The sequence below is a fragment of the Triticum dicoccoides genome, chromosome 7B (genome assembly GCF_002162155.2).
Source record: "Triticum dicoccoides isolate Atlit2015 ecotype Zavitan chromosome 7B, WEW_v2.0, whole genome shotgun sequence".
NCBI lineage: Eukaryota > Viridiplantae > Streptophyta > Magnoliopsida > Poales > Poaceae > Triticum > Triticum dicoccoides.
The window spans coordinates 241,139,094-241,147,379 of NC_041393.1; positions in this window are offsets into that span (position 1 = coordinate 241,139,094).

An 8,286-nucleotide genomic window follows, 5' to 3' on the forward strand; every position below is an offset into this window, starting at 1 on the left:
CTCGTGCGCATGCACGCACGTTGTATATCTAGGTCACTCCCTCGAGACCGTCTTACTCTTTCTTCCGCACGGCGGGCCACACTCACTCAATCTCGCTCTCTTTATCTGAGTCTCATTTAACCTTGTTTTCTTTCACACACAAATGATATATCTCCCAGTTCTGGCCTCGATCGACACACTCTATACTCTCTCACACAGATTGTCTATCTAGGTCACTCCATCCAAGCCGCCGCCACTCTTTCGACCTCATGGTGGGCCACGCTCACTCAATCTCTCTCTCTCTCTCTCTCTCTCTCTCTCTCTCTCTTTGTATGTCTCGGTTGGCCTTGCTCTTTCTCAGACAAAAACGATATATCATCATGTTTGAGCCCAATTCGACCTATTCACATTGTATACTCTCTCATGCACATTGTCTATCTAGGTCACTCTCTCCAATCCGTCTCACTCTTTCGATCGCACGGCGACCCTATTTGATCGGTTGACCTTGCTTCCTCCCACGCACAAAATATATCTACACTTCTGTGACTGGATCATCTCTCAACCTCTATCTTATAGCCCTCACCCTTGCCAAAAGCTCAATCGGACAATATCTATCCAGATCATATATATTTGTTCAATGAATGTCGGACCACACTCACTTTGTCTCTCTATCTATATGTCTCTCGATTGACCTCGCTTTCTCACACCATATCTTCCACGCATTGAAGCTACTACCTCTCCATCCCTCGCAAAGACGGAGCTATTTACATTGCGAGGGCCACTCCAACCTTGGATTAATTTGTGTAGGCATTTATTCCGGTTGGTTTAGATTATATTTTTGTAGCATTCGGCCCACAACTACTCCAAACACCGTTGCAACCCACGCAACTCCCCTAATTGATTTCCCTCTGGCTCGGTGATGTCTACTACACAACCTTCTTCTTGTAGACGTTGTTGGGCCTGCAAGTGCACAGGTTTGGAGGACAGTAGCAAATTTCCCTCAAGTGGATGACCTAAGGTTTATCAATCCGTAGGAGGCGTAGGATGAAGATGGTCTCTCTCAAACAACCCTGCAACCAAATAACAAAGAGTCTCTTGTGTCCCCAACACACCCAATACAATGGTAAATTGTATAGGTGCACTAGTTCGGCGAAGAGATGGTGATACAAGTGCAAAATAGATAGTAGATATAGGTTTTTATAATCTGAAAATCTAAAAACAGCAAGGTAACGAGCGATAAAAGTGAGCGTAAACGGTATTGCAATGATAGGAAACAAGGCCTAGGGTTCATACTTTCACTAGTGCAAGTTCTCTCAACAATAATAACATAGATAGATCATATAACAAGCCCTCAACATGCAACAAAGAGTCACTCCAAAGCCACTAATAGCGGAGAACAAACGTAGAGATTATGGTAGGGTATGAAACCACCTCAAAGTTATCATTTATGTTCTATCTATTCAAGATCATAGTAACATAACATAAAGCTATTCTTTCCACTCAATCCATCATAGAGTTCATACTAGAATAACACCTTAAGACACAAATCAACCAAAACCCTAATGTCACCTAGATACTCCATTGTCACCTCAAGTATCCGTGGGCATGATTATACGATATGCGTCACACAATCTCAGATTCATACAATCAACATAAAAGTACTTCAAAGAGTGCCCCAAAGCTACTACCGAAGAGTCAAGAACGTGTGCCAACCCCTATGCATAGGTTCATGGGTGGAACCAGCAAGTTGGTCACCAAAACATACATCAAGTGGCACAATATATCCCATTGTCACCACAGATAAGCACGACAAGACATACATCAAGTGTTCTCATAAAGACTCAATCCGATAAGATAACTTCAAAGGGGAAACTCAATTCATCACAAGAGAGTAGAGGGGGAGAAACATCATAAGATCCAACTATAATAGCAAAGCTCGGGATACATCAAGATCGTGCCATAGAGGGAACACGAGAGAGAACACGAGAGAGAGAGATCAAACACATGGCTACTGGTACATACCCTCAGCCCCGAGGGTGAACTACTCCCTCCTCATCATGGATAGCGCCGGGATGATGAAGATGGCCTCCGGTGATGGGATTCCCCTCCGACAGGGTGCCGGAACAGGGTCACGATTGGTTTTTTGTGGCTACAGAGGCTTGCGGCGGCGGTACTCCTGATCTAGGTTCTGTTCTGGAAGTTTTAGGGTACGTGAGTAGATATGGGTGCAAGGGGTACGTCGGTGGACCTCCGGGGTGCTCACGAGGCAGGGGGCGCGCCCAGGGGGGAGGGCGCACCCCCCACCCTCGTGGGCAGCCCGGGACTCCCCTGACGTGCACTCCAAGTCTATCAGGTTGCTTTCCTTCCAAAAATAACTTCTCCAGTTGATTTCGTTCCGTTTTGACTCCGTCTGATATTCCTTTTCCTCGAAACACTGAAATATGCATAAAACAACAAATCTGGGCTGGGCCTCCGGTTAATAGGTTAGTCCCAAAAATAATACAAAAGTGCATAATAAAGCCCAATATTGCCTAAAGCAGTAGATAAAGTAGCATGGAGCAATCAAAAATTATAGATACGTTGGAGACGTATCAAGCATCCCCAAGCTTAATTCCTGCTCGTCCTCGAGTAGGTAAATGATAAAAAAGAATTTTTGATGCGGAGTGATACTTTGGCATAATTTCAATGTAAATCTTCTTAATTGTGATATGAATATTCAGATCCGAAAGATTCAAGACAAAAGTTCATATTGACACAAAAATAATAATACTTCAAGCATACTAATCAAAGCAATCATGTCTTCTCAAAATAACATGGCAAAAATAAAGTTCATCCCTACAAAATCATATAGTTAGGCTATGCTTCATTTTCGTCACACAAAGATGTTCCCAACTTCTATACCCCCGATGACAAGCCAAGCAATTGTTTCATACTTAAATAATCTCAAACTTTTTCAACCTTCACGCAATACATGAGCGTGAGCCATGGATATAGCACTATGGGTGGAATAGAATATGATGATAGGGATTGTGTGGAGAAGACGAAAAAGGAGAAAGTCTCATATTGACGAGGATAATCAACGGGCTATGGAGATGCCCATCAATTGATGTCAACATGAAGAGTAGGGATTGCCATGCAACGGATGCACTAGAGCTATGAATGCTCAACAAAAGAAAACTAGTGGGTGTGCATCCAACTTGCTTGCTCATGAAGACCTAGGGCATTTGAGGAAGCCCATCATAGGAATATACAACCCAAGTTCTATAATGAAAAATTCCCACTAGTATGAAAAATACAACTTATGAGACTCACTATATGAAAAAACATGGTGCTACTTTGAAGCACAATATATGAGACTCACTACATGAAGAACAAGGTGCTACTTTGAAGCACAAGTGTGGAAAAAGAGATAGTAGCATTGCCCTTTTTTTGGGCCTTTCTTTTTTATATATATTTTGGCCTTTCTCTTTTTTTAGGCAATGCTCTAATAATGATGATCATCACACTTCTATTGATTACAACATAAGGATTACAACTCGAAACTTAGAACAAGATATGACTCTATATGAATGCCTCCGGAGGTGTACCGGGATGGTGCAATGAATCAAGAGTGACATGTATGAAAAATAATGCATGGTGGCTTTGCCACAAATACGATGTCAACTACATGATCATGCAATGGCAATATGACAAAAGTAATGTATGTCATGATGATGATGATGGAAGTTGCATGGCAATATATCTCGGAATGGCTATGGAAATGCCATAAATAGGTAGGTATGGTGGCTATTTTGAGGAAGATATAAGGAGGTTTATGTGTGATAGAGCGTATCATATCACGGGGTTTGGATGCACCGGCGAAGTTTGCACCAACTCTCAAGGTGAGAAAGGGCAATGCACGGTACCGAAGAGGCTAGCAATGGCGGAAAGGTGAGAGTGCATATAATCCATGGACTCAACATTAGTCAAAAGAACTCATATACTTATTGCAAAAATTTAGAAGTCATCAAAAATCAAGTACTACGCGCATGCTCCTAGGGGGATAGATTGGTAGGAAAAGACCATCGCTCGTCCCCGACCGCCACTCATAAGGATGCACAAGCCAGGTACACTTCATGTTTCAAATTTGTTACACAACTTTAACCATACGTGCATGCTGCGGGACTTGCAGACTTCAACACAAGCATTTCTCAAATTCATAATCACCCAACTAGCATGACTTTAATATTATCACCTCCATATCTCAAAACAATTATCAAGCATCAAACTTATCTTAGTATTCAACGCACTCAAAAGAAAGTTTCACATATCTTGAATACCAAGTATATTAACATTAAGCAAATTACCATGCTATTAACGACTCTCAAAATAATATAAGTGAAGCATGAGAGTTCATCTATTTCTTCAAAATAAAACTACCACCATGCTCTAAAAGATATAAGTGAAGTACTAGAGTATTCCAGCAAATTCCAATTCATGTATGGCTCTCTCTCATTAAAGAATTCAGATCTTGATACTTCATTCAAACAGCAAGCAAAGCTAAAGAAAACTACAATGCAAGGATAGCACAACTCATGTGAAGAAGCAAAAACTTAGGCTCAACTGATACTAACCGATAGTTGTTGAAGAAGAAAGGTGGGATGCCTACCGGGGCATCCCCAAGCTTAGATTCTTGAGAATTCTTGAAATATTATCTTGGGGTGCCTTGGGCATCCCCAAGCTTGAGCTTTAATGTCTCCTTAATTCCTCTCATATCATGGTTTCTCTTCTTTTTATCAAAAGTTTCATTCACAACAAACTCAACAAGAACTCGTGAGATAGGTTAGTATAAACAAATGCAAAACCTTATCATTTTCTACTGTAACAAATCACTAACATTATTATTCAACATTGCATACTAAATGCCTCTGTATATTTAATACTCCTATCCTCAAATAGAATCATTAAACAAGCAAACATATGCAAACAATGCAACCATAACAGCAATCTGCCAAAACAGTACAGTCTGTAAAGAATGCAAGAGTAACAATACTTCCCTGACTTGAAATATTATGAACTAAAATTACCACTGTAATAATTTATCAGAGCTTAATATGCAAAAAGATTCAACGTTATACTATGCTCTGACTTTTCTAGGGAATTTTTGCAACAGCGGTAAACTTTCTGTTTTCAAACAGCAACATGTATACTAGCAAAATAAGCATGGCAAAGGCTATCCTTGACTTTTTTATTGAAACTAAAGATTAAAAACATTATTCTAACTAATAGCAAGCAAAAACTAAAAAAATAAAATGACGCTCCAAGCAAAACACATATCATGTGGTGAATAAAAATATAGCTCCAAGTAAAGTTATCGATGAAGGAAGACGAAAGAGGGGATGCCTTCCGGGGGCATCCCCAAGCTTAGGCTCTTGGACATCCTTGAATATTACCTTGGGGTGCCTTGGGAATCCCCAATCTTAGGCTCTTGCCACTCCTTATTCCATAGTCCATCGAATCTTTACCCAAAACTTGAAAACTTCAACCACACAAAACTCAAAACAAAACTCGTAAGCTCCGTTAGTATAAGAAAATAAAACCACCACTTAGGTACTGTAATGAACTCATTCTAAATTCATATTGGTGTAATATCTACTGTATTCTAACTTCTCTATGGTTCATACCACTTAATACTAGCCATAGATGCATCAAAATAAGCAAACAACACATAGAAAACAGAATCTGTCAAAAACAGAACAGTCTGTAGTAATCTGTATAAAACGTATACTTATGGAACCCCAAAAATTATCAAATAAATTGCTGGACCTGAGAAATTTGTCTATTAATCATCTGAAAAAGAATCAACCTAAAAGCACTCTCCAGTAAAACATGGCAGCTAATCTCGTGAGCACTAAAGTTTCTGTTTTTCACAGCAAGATCACATAAACTTCACCCAAGTCTTCCCAAAGGTTCCACTTGGCACTTTATTGAAACAAAAGCTATAAAACATTATTACTACAGTAGCATAATCATGTGGACACACAAAAATAGTAAGGATAAATATTGGGTTGTCTCCCAACAAGCGATTTTCTTTAATGCCTTTCTAGCTAGGCATGATAATGACAATGATGCTCACATAAAAGATAAGAATTGAAACATAACGGGAGCATCATGAAGCATATGACTAGCAAATTTAAGCCTAACCCACTTCCTATGCATAGGGATTTTGTGAGCAAACAACTTATGGGAACAATAATCAACTAGCATAGGAAGGTAACACAAGCATAGCTTCAAGAATTTAAGCACATAGAGAGGAAACTTGATATTATTGCAATTCCTACAAGCATATGTTCCTCTCTCATAATAATTTTCAGTAGCATAATGAATTAATTCAACAATATAACCAGCACCTAAAGCATTCTTTTCATGATCTACAAGCATAGAATTTTTAATACTCTCCACATAAGCAAAACTCTTCTCATTCGGAATAGTAGGAGTATCATAAGAGACTTGAACACTAAAAATTGTTTCCACATTAAAAGAGTAATGTTCAGAAAAAGGGTACTCATAATCATGACAGGATTTGTAAATATAATCATCACTACTTTTTATAGCATAAGTTTCATCACAATAATCATCATAAGTAGCAACTTCGTTCTCATCATAATCGATTGAAACCTCTCCCAAGATAGTGGAATCACTAAATAAAGTTGACACTCTTCCAAATCCACTTTCATATTCATCACAATAAAATTCAACATCCTCCAAAATAGTGGGATCACTACTTCCTAAAGTTGACACTCTTCCGAACCCACTTTCATCAATATAATCATCATAGGTAGGAGGCATGCTATCATCACAACAACTTTGCATATCAAAACTTGGGATGCTAAAAATATCATCTTCACTAAACGTAGCATCCCCAAGCTTGGGACAAACATTAATTCCAGCAAATATATTCTCAAATATTTCATCCTCATCAAACATAGCTTCCCCAAGCTTAGGCCCTTTCATATCATAAGCATAATCACTCTCATCATTAAAAATATTGATAGCACCAATAGTATAGCAATTATCATCATCACAATGAGTAGTAGGAGCAACATCATTTGGGAGGGATACCTTTCTACCTTTTTTGCTCCTTCTTTTCTTTTTCTTCTTCACATTATGTGCGAGTTCAACCTTCCTCTTTGAGCTCCCTATTGACAAGATTGGTTGAATAGAAAGCTCCTCCTCATTACCTGATTTATCATAAGAAATAATAGGAGGATATTGGGAAGTATATTCCCTTTCATTAGTATTCTCATCATCTTCCATTTGCTTTATTTTCCTTATGTAATTGGCAATATAAGGATTTTCAATGCAATTCTCCGCACAATACATATAAATTTTCTCTAGATCAAAATCAAGAATTTTATCAAGATTAAATTTTGGAATACCCTCAGTTATACGTTTCATTTCTTCATAACCCAAAAGAAGGCTAAGCTCTTTATGATGTTCAAGGGTAATCAAATTATCACAATATTTGGACACGACTTGATCATGAAACAAATAGCATTGGAGCTTTAAATGACCATGTTCATTGCAAAGTTCACAAGGAGTACTATAAATATTGAATCTTTCAGCACATTCATCTAACCCTTCTTGCAACAATTTGGTTTCTAAGTACTTATGCCTCTTGCAATATCTATCTTCCCTATTTGGTGTGTACTTACAAACCCAGTGCACTCCACAAAAATTGACATGTTTATAGGAGACATTTTCATCATAACTAGTAAAATCATCATTAGCATCATGGATATTCAAAGAATTCATACTAACAACATTGCCATCATGCTCATCATTCAAAAATTTAGTGCAAAACATTTTATAGATTTCTTCTTCTAGCACTTGAGCACAATTTTCCTTTCCATCATACTCACGAAAGATATTAAAAAGATGAAGCGTGTGAGACAAACTTAACTCCATTTTTTTGTAGTTTTCTTTTATAAACTAAACTAGTGCTAAAACAAGAAACAAAAAGATTCGATTGCAAGATCTAAAGATATACCTTCACTTACCTAGCCTCCCCGGCAACGGCGCCAGAAAAGAGCTTGATGTCTACTACACAACCTTCTTCTTGTAGACATTGTTGGGCCTGCAAGTGCACAGGTTTGTAGGACAGTAGCAAATTTCCCTCAAGTGGATGACCTAAGGTTTATCAATCCGTAGGAGGCATAGGATGAAGATGGTCTCTCTCAAACAACCCTGCAACCAAATAACAAAGAGTCTCTTGTGTCCCCAACACACCCAATACAATGGTAAATTGTATAGGTGCACTAGTTCGGC